Source organism: Macrobrachium rosenbergii, chromosome 51 (genome assembly GCF_040412425.1).
Source record: "Macrobrachium rosenbergii isolate ZJJX-2024 chromosome 51, ASM4041242v1, whole genome shotgun sequence".
Taxonomy (NCBI): Eukaryota; Metazoa; Arthropoda; class Malacostraca; order Decapoda; family Palaemonidae; genus Macrobrachium; species Macrobrachium rosenbergii.
The window spans coordinates 17,841,568-17,853,961 of record NC_089791.1 but is presented as its reverse complement, the minus strand read 5'-3'; positions in this window follow the sequence as shown (position 1 = coordinate 17,853,961).

Genomic DNA, 12,394 nt, shown 5'->3' with positions numbered 1-12,394 from the left:
ACCCAGTACCGAAATAAGCAATGATATAATGGTGTACAACTGCATAATGTTCAAAGACATATTATGATTTATATATATATATATATATATATATATATATATATATATATATATATATATATATATATATTATATATATTATTATAATTATATATAAACACTTTAAATTTAAGAAGCATGGGGGCAAAAGGAAAAAATGGTTAAGCCTCTGTACCACTCCCCACATTTGTAGAAACTGACAGAAAGGCAGAGAGAGAGAGAGAGAGAGAGAGAGAGAGAGAGAGAGAGAGAGAGAGAGAGAGAGAGAGAGAGAGAGCAAATCAGTGTATAAACAGATCAGTTAACTGGAGGGTAACAACCAGTGAATCGTTACATTTATACAACAATGTCAATTATTATTAGATATACAAAATTCGTAAAAAATATGTTTAAATCAAAGCAACTTTCAGAGAGAGAGAAAGAGAGAAGGAAGGACGTAGGGCAGGTGAGGGAAGAAAGGCATGGCCACTCTCGGTGGCTATGAGAAAGGAGAGGGGAGGAAGAAGAAGGGGGTTGGAGGTGAAGGGGGATGGTAGGTAGGCGCAGCTTTTCTAAGCTGGTGTTCGTTTTCTTGCTTGGCTAATGAGTTTTGCCTCTTGGTATAGGTACAAAAGTCTTTATTATTTACAATAAATGATTCATGATACTCCTATAAATTTCCTCACTGGGTGTAATACACTACACCAAAATCTGGTACTGATACGAGTGTTCGTTACAGAATAATTGCAAAAAAATCGCACTTGCACTGTCTGTGAAACCCACAGTAGGTGTTCTTACTGTTGGTTCACAGTTGGGGATTAGAGAATCGGTCGTGAATGAAATGTGGACTGGCTGGTACTTCAAGATGAGGAAAAATTGCACAGTGAAATATTGTGGATTTCAAGCAGTTTTCGAATCGCTTGTCTTGAACTCAAGAGCATTTGAAACACCTCGATTCTCCCATTAAAAAGATGTTTTGTTGTTCCAGTCACTGAACAATGAAATGAATCACGTTTGGTCCTACTAAGGATGGCGCTTAAATCATTACAGCAAATTAGGGACAAGTGCAAAATCTATCGGAGAGTTTACGAATGGTAGCGTGTAAGCATAGGATTACCCAAGGGTAATAACGTGAATTCAAGTACAAGGAGAAATGAAATCAAGAAGCAACGGCAACACACATACACACACACGTTCACTCACACACAGAGGGATGCTGTGTACATATTTACCATTCATAGCTCTCTGAAGGTAAAACGAGAAGTTAGTAAAAGGAAGGCGCATTGGATCCGTATAATGGATCCATAATAATAGACTAATGAAAAAGCGACAAATCTTTTTATAGCTTGTCCACTGGTTACTTGGTTGGTTTAGATTAACCGGACTTGAGCCAGCACGAGCCCTTGTCCAAAGCAGAAAGGTTTTAAAGGACTAAAGAGTCCTGGTGGGGATCTCTGGATTCAGACTAACCAGCCATCTCGACCAGTTTCCATTCACTGTGGCTTCCGTTTTCTCTGATTTATGTAAATTTTCATGTAAAAAAACCACTGGGTTCAGGAAGCTATTTTCCCACTCACTTACATGATTCTTATATTTATTCATCTCTTTTTAGGCCTAAGTCACGTCCCAATACCGCCAAACTCCCCTTCAAAAGGACATCAATTTGTTACTGCCATCAACGCCGTTAAGTTAACGAGTGGATCGAGACTCCACCAACGGATATTTGACGTATCCATGACAACGACACAATTTAAAAGTTTGCTATGGCATGAATGCGATGTCCACTGCCGAAATGCGAATGTGCATACAATGGTCAGTCTTCAAAAGGACCCATACCAGATTTTTTTGGGGGGGAATTCCCATCGGTTCTCTCCTGATGTGATCTTTTCGAAAATTCCTTTTTTCAGCTGCTATTCATGTGGGAAGGGCGGGAACCCCTCTCTCTGTCCCATGCTTTTGCATGGACAGATGTTCTTTGGATTGTATATTCCTCTCTCTCTCTCTCTCTCTCTCTCTCGTGCAACCAATCAGCACAAAGTTATACAGTTACATCATCTGCGTAACTATCTTCCAGATAGCTCCTTCTCTTGCATCCAGTCTTACTTAATAAATGCAGCGTTAATACGTTTTGCAAGAATACGTTCTCTTTACCCTTCTCTCTCTCTCTCTCTCTCTCTCTCTCTCTCTCTCTCTCTCTCTCTCTCTCTCTCTCACTGCAACAAAACTCCTCCTCAGGCAGACCTCAGCATAAAGACTTCCATCTCCGGGGATTTTCATCTGCGCTTCTCTCCTTCCTTCCTTCCTTCCACTAAACCTTCCTTTTCTCCTCCTTTTCCTTCTTCCTCCACCTCCCAACAGACCGAGGACAAAACAGCACAAAGGAAGATGGCACAAACATACAAACAAAACTCCGACAAAGGACACCCCCTCCTCACAAAAGGTCACCTATTCAAAAAGGGTATTAGAGAATTATGTGAGTCAAGCCTGCCAAAAGGTACTCTCTCTCTCTCTCTCTCTCTCTCTCAGATTGCCATTCAACTTTTTTTTTATGTTAAAAGGAAAAAAATTCCCCCACACACATATACAGTATGTGTATATATATATATATATATATATATATATATATATATATATATATATATATATATATATATATATATATATATATATATATATATACATACATACATACACGATGGTGAGGATCATAACCACTTCAAATTTCTTGCACTTGGATGTTGTTAAGGCTTTGTAGTGAAGTGAAAAACGTATCCAAAATGAAGAATTAGGAAAGTTAAGAGGGCATTGTGGCTATTACAATTACATATGTACCTGGTAAAAGTGACCAGTAGATTCTACATATATATATATATATATATATATATATATATATATATATATATATATATATATATATATATATATATATATATATATATATATATATAATGTGTATATTCATATACATATATATAATATATATGTATATATATATATATATTTCATATATATATATATATATATATATATATATATATATATATATATATATATATATATATATATATATATATATATATATATATATATATATATATATATATATATATATATATATATATATAATAAAACCTGCATTCCCTGACCATTTGTTTTTTCCGTTTGTCTGTATGTACATAGATCTCCTACAAACTCATAACGATAATGAAATACAAATCGCTTCTAGCTAGCAGGAACAATTCATCTTCTCTAAAAATCGACACTGAGAATGAAAACACTTAACGCCCACGAAAGAAATGAATATAATCAAATACTGTCCAACCATCCTACACAGGGGTTTGACATCGAATTCACTCTCAGCGATGAAAGGGATGATTCATTGCTTTAATTCAACTTTAATTCTGCCTTTTCCAGGAATGCTTTTGCAGGCACACGAGTTCCAGGTCATCCAGAAAGAGATTGAAGAGGGCCCCTTGTCGGTGACAATGATGAGTCAAGTTGTAGCTAAAATCTAACCCGAAATCATTTGCAGTTTACAGAGGCTTTTGTGAGCTGCTTCCGCTGTTTCCACAAGGTATGGAAAGGTGGATTTTGTTCTTATCGATGTGTGCAAATCACTTTAAATGGGGCCCGATGTATAATCTCTTTTTGTAAGACCATGCTCCCATGCTCTGATACCAGGGAAGATTTTTTTTCAATATATATATCATGAACGACATTATTATCCGCAACTATCTACGTACAGTAATCCAGTTAGACGATTCCAAGGTAACTCACTTAATACTCTGGAATATGATTAAGACAAGACTTTTCAGAATTAATGTCACTCACTTTTCATCACCCTGAACAGTAAATTCGTGATATTTTACCTACTACTATCGTTTATATATAATTCTTTTCGTTTCACAATTTATTACACCGTAATTGTCTGGTTAAGGTTAGTCCTTTGGCACGCAAGAAATGTCAGATTTTCCAATTATGGAAAAAGCAGAACTCCACATGGTGTAAGGAACAGCCGTTATTAATTTTTTAAAAGATTGTTAGATCCTTAAATTTACGAGCAATAGCGATTCAGTGAAATGATGCGCCCGATCTGAAATTATGGCCAGAATGGTTATCTATTGAAAATGACTCAGACTTTTAGATCTTTTTATAATCGCTTGAAAAACCTCGATATTCTGCACCTCACTTGTCAAGTTGTCAAACTAGCCTCTGCTTACAGAAAACGATCCGTTCTTAAGACAAGAACAGCATGTCAGACTATTAAGCGTCGGAGTCAAATAGCTGTAAGCTGTAATAGGATCCCCCAGAAATTACTCTAAAATGTGTTTGAATAGAATAGAATAGAATGGAATATACAGTTTAGGTCGAAGGTCATTCAGTGCTGAAAAGAAAACTGAGAGTAAAAGGAGGAAAAATTCGCAGTTGCACTATGAAACAATTGTTAAAAGAGGGTGGAAAGTAAGATGGAAGAAAGACTATGAACGGAGGTACAGTTAAAGGAATGAAAGGGGTTGCAGCTTAGGGCCGAAGGAACGCTGCAAAGAACCTCAAGTAACACCTATACATAGTATATGGTGCACAGCGCGTGAGGTGCACTGACGGCACTAACCCGCTACGGAATAAAATGGGTTCGAGGAGCTTTCCTTCTGATACGTCGAAGAGGCCATTGCTTAAAAAGTCAACAGGCCTTTTGGCTACTAACAGTATATATCTTCCCAAATTTTGAACTTCCTGGACGCTTTAGCTCTAGTTTGTTGGGTACTTAGTAATAGGTCGGCTGTGGTAGGCATTAGTCTGGTTGGAGGAATGCATGGGGGTAACAGCCCCAGCAGAGCAATTAATCTTTTTCATTATTCATTTTTTTCTTCAGAGACAGTGGCTCCAGAAGGTGTTAGCCTTCTGATTTCTGCAAATCTTTCGGAATGAGGTTGCTAGCCACCCCCCCTCTCCCCACCCTCACACATCCACAAAAATATATGTCTCTCCTGACACAAAGTGTGAATTAGGTACTGGTTAGGAACGTAACTTTGTTGGGTCACTACCCCGCTGGAGTATGAGATGGTCTAGCAACCTCATTTCAACAGGATTGCTGAGAACAGGAAGGCTAGCACCTTCTGAGGCCACCGCCTCTAGGTGACTGGAGATTCAAACTAGGCCTAGCACACTGAATGTTCAAATTCACTGTGTTCAGACCTTCCTCTTTTTTTGTTTATTTCATACACACTTAGCTTTTTATTACTCAGCTTTTTATTACTCTTATGATGCTTGGACGGCGACTTACATACATATAAACGTAAATCACGTACACACGCAACGAAAAAGCGAGGTGTAAAATGAAGGTTTCTCACAAACTGAGCCTTGACAGGACTAAATTACTATGCATCATGAACAACGCTCCTTCACACAAATAACTTATAAACAGACATAAATTTCCATGCTTTCTTCTTCTTCTTCTTTTAACGTGCTTTTTTCCCATTTTTGTATGGGGTAAGCACGATGCCTTCTTTTGAAGGACTATCTGTCCCTAATCTATTTCTGCAACAAGGAAGTAGGCCATCCCTTCCTCACCTTTCAAATCCCTGAAATCCTGTTGCTCGGCAAACATCTAACCGAAACGCATATTCGACCACTCCGGATGGAATACGTTCGCTGGATATAAGGGTATCGACAAAGGGCCAAACCAATTCGGTGATCAGTCACTCAAGGCGCTGACAGCCTCTCGATACATTCATCAGTATGTATGAGGCAACTGCTCAAGCTCTACTCCCACTCTAATCCCCCCGACGACCCCATCCCCCGACCAGCCAACCCCCCTACTTCTACAGCCAGCCGATGCCAGCAAACTCTTTACGCCTCAAGCCAGCCAACGTGGCCAGCGGCCTCTTTGCCAGCAGCTGCAGCAGCAGCAATTTCCCTCGCTGCCTCCCTTGCCACCGTCAGCGGGCGCTAACAAAACAAGTGTGGGGGTGTGATAAACCCACTTTATAGAGTGGATGTTGGTGTTGGTTGCGGGTATCAATATATGAAGTCCGATATGTGTGTTCTCTCTCTCTCTCTCTCTCTCTCTCTCTCTCTCTCTCTCTCTCTCTCTTACTCATTCGCACCCACTCTGTCTCTCTTTTTCTCTCTCCATCACGCCATGCTTGCAAACAAAGTAGTCAGCTCAGGGGAAAACGACTGTTTATTCATTATTATGCATATGTGAAGCGAACCAACAGTTTTCAATTTCAGCCAATGTGATTAGTCACCGTCAGATTTTCTATGCATGGGTAACTCATCTTAAAATTAGTCTTTCGTCATCGAAAATTGACAGTTATATCTTTATAAATTAGCGTGATGCAATTTAGAAAGCAGCAATCTTTCTGTAACGAGAAAATACAAACAGAATAAATTTTCTTTTGCTTTAGGATTACTACTTCCTGCCAGCGTAACTCAGGTTAACATAGATGCAATATAATCCATGATACAGTAATTAGCGGAAGCTGTTAACTTATTAGCAAAAATACTATATCTCATTATTCAAAAAGATTTACGAAATAGCAACAGCCTCATCTACATCAAAATATGGAGCCTTACACCTATTGGTATTGTGACGACAGTTAGTTCCTCGTTGGGAGAGTCGGTAGAGTTGTCGCCTAGCACTCGCTAGGCCCGAGTTCGAGTCTCCGGCAAGCTCATGAAGAATTAGGGGAATTTATTTCTGGTGATAGAAATTTATTTCTAGCTATAATGTGGTTCGGATTCCACAATAAACTGTAGGTCCCGTTGCTAGGTAACCAACTGGTTCTTAGCCACGTAGAATAAGTCTAATCCTTCGGGCCAGCCCTAGGAGAGCTGTTGATCAGCTCAGGGGTCTGGTAAAACTAAGATATACTTAACTTTTTGTGACGACAGTTTCCATGAATGACCTCATCAACAGTAATTTTAATAGTATAACAACTTAGGGAGCCAAAATTAACCTAGAAAATGTCATTGATCTGCTCCGACAAAAAAAAAAAAAAAAAAGAAAAAAAAAAAAAAAAAAAAAAAAGACTTCCATACATGTATCAGTGGCTTGCGAAAGTTATTTAGGCAAGTCGTTGGTCTGACAACATGATTCATTACAGGTGTTTCTAGCATAAAACCACACATTAACCTTTCCAAATCTTGATCAATTTAGTTCAAGTCCTCGTGCTTTTAACATAATGTCTACCACAGTCTAGCGATGATTCCACATATTTAAATCTACGCCAATTTAAATAAACAAAAACTTCAGGAATGATTCACCACAGGCAACCTGCTTTCCTTTGGAGAACATTCGAACCATTTTCTGTGTATTTTACAACTTTTTAATCTACATTTTTCATTTCGCTTTCACTGAGATACATTCAAAGAGTAAGTTTCCTTGTGAGTTCACAAAGACAAATAGATTAATTTTCAGAAAACCAATCAAAACGGAATCACAAGCCGTGATTGCAACTGTGACGATGCAATCATAAAAATTTCCAGTACAGAATTTAAAGACAAAAGCTAGTTTTTTTCCCGCAACAAATCCCAGAATTCAGTATTCAGTCTTTCATTTATACACCTTAACGAATCACAGAGCTCAAGAGAAAAGAGTTAAAAATGAAATCCCTGTAATCGATTAGGCTCTCGAAATCTTTTTTATACTTTTTGCAAATGAAAGTAAAAACAAATCTTAGTTTCTGTAACGAACGTTAGGCTGTCAACTGATAATAAAAAAATTAAATTGTTCTTCCTAATCTTTGGCAGCCCGGAAAGAGTCTTTTTCTTTCTCTGCATCTTTTCCCACTTGCATGTGGGGTCGATGTTTCTGACGGCTTTCCTCCACCTGGCTCTGTCAAACACATCGTCCTCTGACAATAATTGTCAGAGAACAAAACAATTATTGTTTTGTCTCTCAGGTCTACTTCCATCCGCCTTCGCTTCGGTCTTCCCCTTGCTCTCCCACAGGCACCTCCATCTGCATCACTCACCCCCCTAAATGTCTCATCCCTTCTCATCACATGGCCATACCACTGCAGTCTTCTTTCCTGGGCCTTCTCTGATAGTGCCAAATGTCTCATCCCTTCTCAGTGGTTCCTCTTATTTCTTTCATTTTGATTCTGTCCATTTTTGTTACTCCACACATCCTGGAAAGAGTACATCAACATATTGTTGTGAAAGTGGCCTTATGCTAGCAAGGCTTTTTATTCATGCTTTGAGATGACATTTAAAGAGCCAGTAACAGTAGGTCACAGAAAAGGAAGCAGGTCATAAACCCTCGCAGGTGACCTCTGCTTAGAAAACGGTAGTTACTTTATCTTATGCCCTTCTACGCCAGCTCCGAGTCATTGGCTGAAAATATGTTAATCAGTTACAGTCGAAGGGTTTCAGTTGCATTAAACAAATTTCTATACAAAATAAAATAAAATTTGTTAATATACGTACACACACACTGTGTATACACTGTATACACACACACACACATATATATATATATCAGAGAGAGAGAGAGAGAGAGAGAGAGAGAGAGAGAGAGAGAGAGAGAGAGAGAGAGAGAGAGAGAGAGAGAGAGAATTCAGTCTATTCCGTGAGTATGTCTTTGAAAAAATTAACTACCATTACGTTGTTCACTCTTTGACGTAATCCTTCAGACGTGAAAAAATGACAGTATGGAAATATTAAAATGAAAACGAAATAGAACTATTAAAAATATGGCAAAGCATTAAATAGCTGGGATTTTTATGCTCTGACTTCAAAGCAAACCTCGATCTCCATAAGCTCTGGACATATTCGCATATTAAATTTTATTATTTATACGAGAAGTCCTTTTAAAACCAAATTCTTGGAGCTAGCAGACTAGACTTGATTTTCAGTAGGCTATGTAAGTGTCTCAAAGCTCGAATTTCATTTCCCATATTTTTTTATCTAACATCAAGCCACTTTATAGCAAATGGAATATAAAATTTAAGCCCAAAGCCAAGCAAGCGTGGGAACCTACGAGGTCATTCAGCGCTGGAAGAAAATTCAGAGCAAAAAGTTCGAAAGGTGTAATAGGAGGAAAACCTCTCAGTTGCACTCTGAAGCAATAATGTTAGGAGAGGGTGGAAAAGTATACCTTGGTTTAACCAGACCACTGAGCTGATTAACAGCTCTCCTAGAGCTGGCCCGAAGGATTAGACTTATTTTACGTGGCTAAGAACCAATTGGTTACCTAGCAACGGGACCTACAGCTTATTGAGGAATCCGAACCACATTATAGCGAGAAATTAATTTCTACCACCGAAATAGATTCATCTAATTCTTCATTGGCCGGCCGGAAACTCGAACGAGGAACTAAAAGTAAGCCGGAATAAAGAGAATATGAAAGGAGGTACAGTTAAAGGAATGAAAGGGATCGCTGCTACGGGATGAAGGGACACTGCAAAGAACCTTTAGTAATGCCTACAGTGCACCACGTGAGGTGCACTGACGGCACTAATCCCCCCTACGTTTTCGTTAATTGTAGAGTTTAAGAACGATTTGAACAAAACGTGTCAAGCATTTATCATCTTTCTGCATTTCGTCTCAAAAGAGTTTTTCGTAATAAATCTCGTAACATGAAGTTGAAGAAAGATGACTGGACGTAAAATAAAGTATTCAAGAGTAAAATGATTCAATGTGAATTAAGAACACTTGAAAGTTTCGCAACATGAAATTAAGAAACCTTAATCGGAGAGAGTAAGTTAAGTCTCGAGTCATACGGATCTTTCCAATATCAACGACATTCCTTTAACTTGTTTCAATTAATATTCCTTTCCTTACAACTGCTGTTATCATTCGTTTGTGTGTCTAAGTATATTGCAGTCAAGTTCTCCGAGCTATCAAATTTAATGTCCACATTTTTTATTACGTGGGCGCTTGTTTCACAAGCTAATGACATTTCAGATTTTTGCTTAATAGTTTTCATTGTTCTAAACGGTCCACAATAATATAATTGTTAAAGGCTCAAGTATAATTTTATAAAAGCTTTCGAACCCTTCTCTGGGTTCATCTTCTGTCAAAAAGATGAACCAGAGAAGGGTTCGAAAGCTTTTATAAAATTCTACTCGAGCCTTTAATAATTATATTATTGTCGACCCTTTAGAACATTTATGAACTCTCGTGATACAGAGTTTTTCTCAATAAAAGTTTTCATTTTTGAATAATAATAATAATAATAATAATAATAATAATAATAATAATAATAATAATAATAATAATAATAATAATATCTGGCACCAAGTAATAATGGTAAAAATTATTATTCAGTTAAAGCAAAGCCTTAGAAATATTACATATTCTTCATAAATGTTCTTATCAATCCGATTTTGAACGGCATTACGTCTCTCTCTCTCTCTCTCTCTCTCTCTCTCTCTCTCCAACTTGTATGACATTCTGATAATAATTTCATTCACCTTGTTCCTAAACAAAAAGCAAGGTAACAAAATAATGTTAGCGAGTACGTTAACATGTATTTTTCAGGAATCCCTTCGTTTTGATAATTTCGAATTCGTTATTCATTTTAATTGTATTTTCCCTTTCGGTATCATCGTTTTTCGTCGTCATATCACGTACAGTTGCTCTGATTTCATTTGTGAGTGAATTTGCAGTTAATAAATTGTCTTTGGACACTTGTCATTTACATGAAAGAAACGCCGTAAGCAGAGGAAAAACCGAAATAAGAGAATGAAGTTTGTTGATTGTGCAATTTAAGTATTATCGACAATGGGACACATGTTTTAAAAAAAAAAACACTCGAACTGGATTTTTTAAGTCATTGAATTGGAGAAACCATCAACATAAATCCCTGATATCCTTTAACCATGAAAAAAATACAAAGGTTACGTTTGATGAAACTACCAAAATCCGTAAGCATAAATGGCACGCATCGAAGCCCAATCGCTTAACTTGGTAAGTTTAGTCTCTGGGAAACGATCAAGATATGAACGGATAAATGTATGGTATTTAGAGGCAAAACCCAGACACTAAAAGCAATACGATCATTCAAGTCTTTTTTTTTTTTTTTTTTTTTAAGCAGTTGCGAGATAAACTGGAAAGTGATTTTGGTAAAACGTGAGGAGAAGTCAAGCGCAATTCTTCATTCAGGGTTGGCAAGAATAATACCAACCAGTCAGGAAGGCGAGAGGGGATACTAAATTGAAAATGATGGTAAGAAATAAATGTCAGCACCTCAAAGAAATATGGAGCAAACCGACGCCACAGAGTGAAAATAAAGAGACGCATCGCCGCTCCGGAATCCTGTAATAACGACAACGGAAGGCGCAATGAGAAGCGTTGTTTTTCATGGTGCTCCAAATGTTTACACTTATTAGCAACTATACTCCGGCAGCACGCCATAACCGAGCCACTAATCATGGCAGGCACGTTAAAAAGAACTAACACTGAATGACTTTTTGAAATATTTTGTAACCACACGTTTCTTCATCACTGAAATAGCGTTTTATGAAGTAAACATTTTTAGTCGTCAAGCCTAACAAGTAGCTACAAGTTTCAAAGCCTATTGGTTTAGATACCGGTTGTGTGTTTCGTCAGATCAGTTTTGGGCTGTTCACAACTCCCAGTTGGACACAGGGCACTACGAGTAGTGAGGAATTTTACAGAAATAAAAATACATATAGCAAGGACATTGCCTGAGACGTTCGTTGCTAGGCAGATCCAGATCCAATGACTCAGGATCACTGGGAGAACTCTGACTCTTAAGCTAAAACATACACTGCAGTGTGTACAATCCTATTGTATTGTCAGTACTACACACCTTCTTCCAAAAAAACGTACTTGAGAAATTAAGCATCATTGTTATGCTAAAATTATTTAGATTCTGAATATGACAAACTTACTGTACACTTCTACAAGGGTCTTCAAGGCTACTGATAGTTCATAGTCCATTATTGTTTGCATAAAATGATCAACGAAAATCTCGCCGTTTCTGGTGCGTGACAGTTACAGTACTAACCAATTAGTAGTAAGGCGTCTCTGGCCATTATTGCTTGGTGCCAATTTAATATTCCTTGGTCGAATGAGAACTTCCCGTCTCCAGTAACATCCACGTAAAAGCTGCCATAACCTAAATTTTCTGTCTCAAATTTCATAATGGATTATTCCAAATATAGACAAAGATACAAACGTCGTTTTATGGCTCCAGCACAAAAATGTGCCTTGTATTCTAATTACCTTCATCGTTATTATTCACGAATCTACTTCTCATAACGTATCCTGAATAAATCAGCAGCATATTTTGCTTTTTGAATTCTCAAAATGTTGCGCTTTTGTCCTCAGATTAATGGCGGTCATAACACTGACGTGATTTATAATTATAATTCCAAGTTTTCCAAAGAGTTATTCATCATCT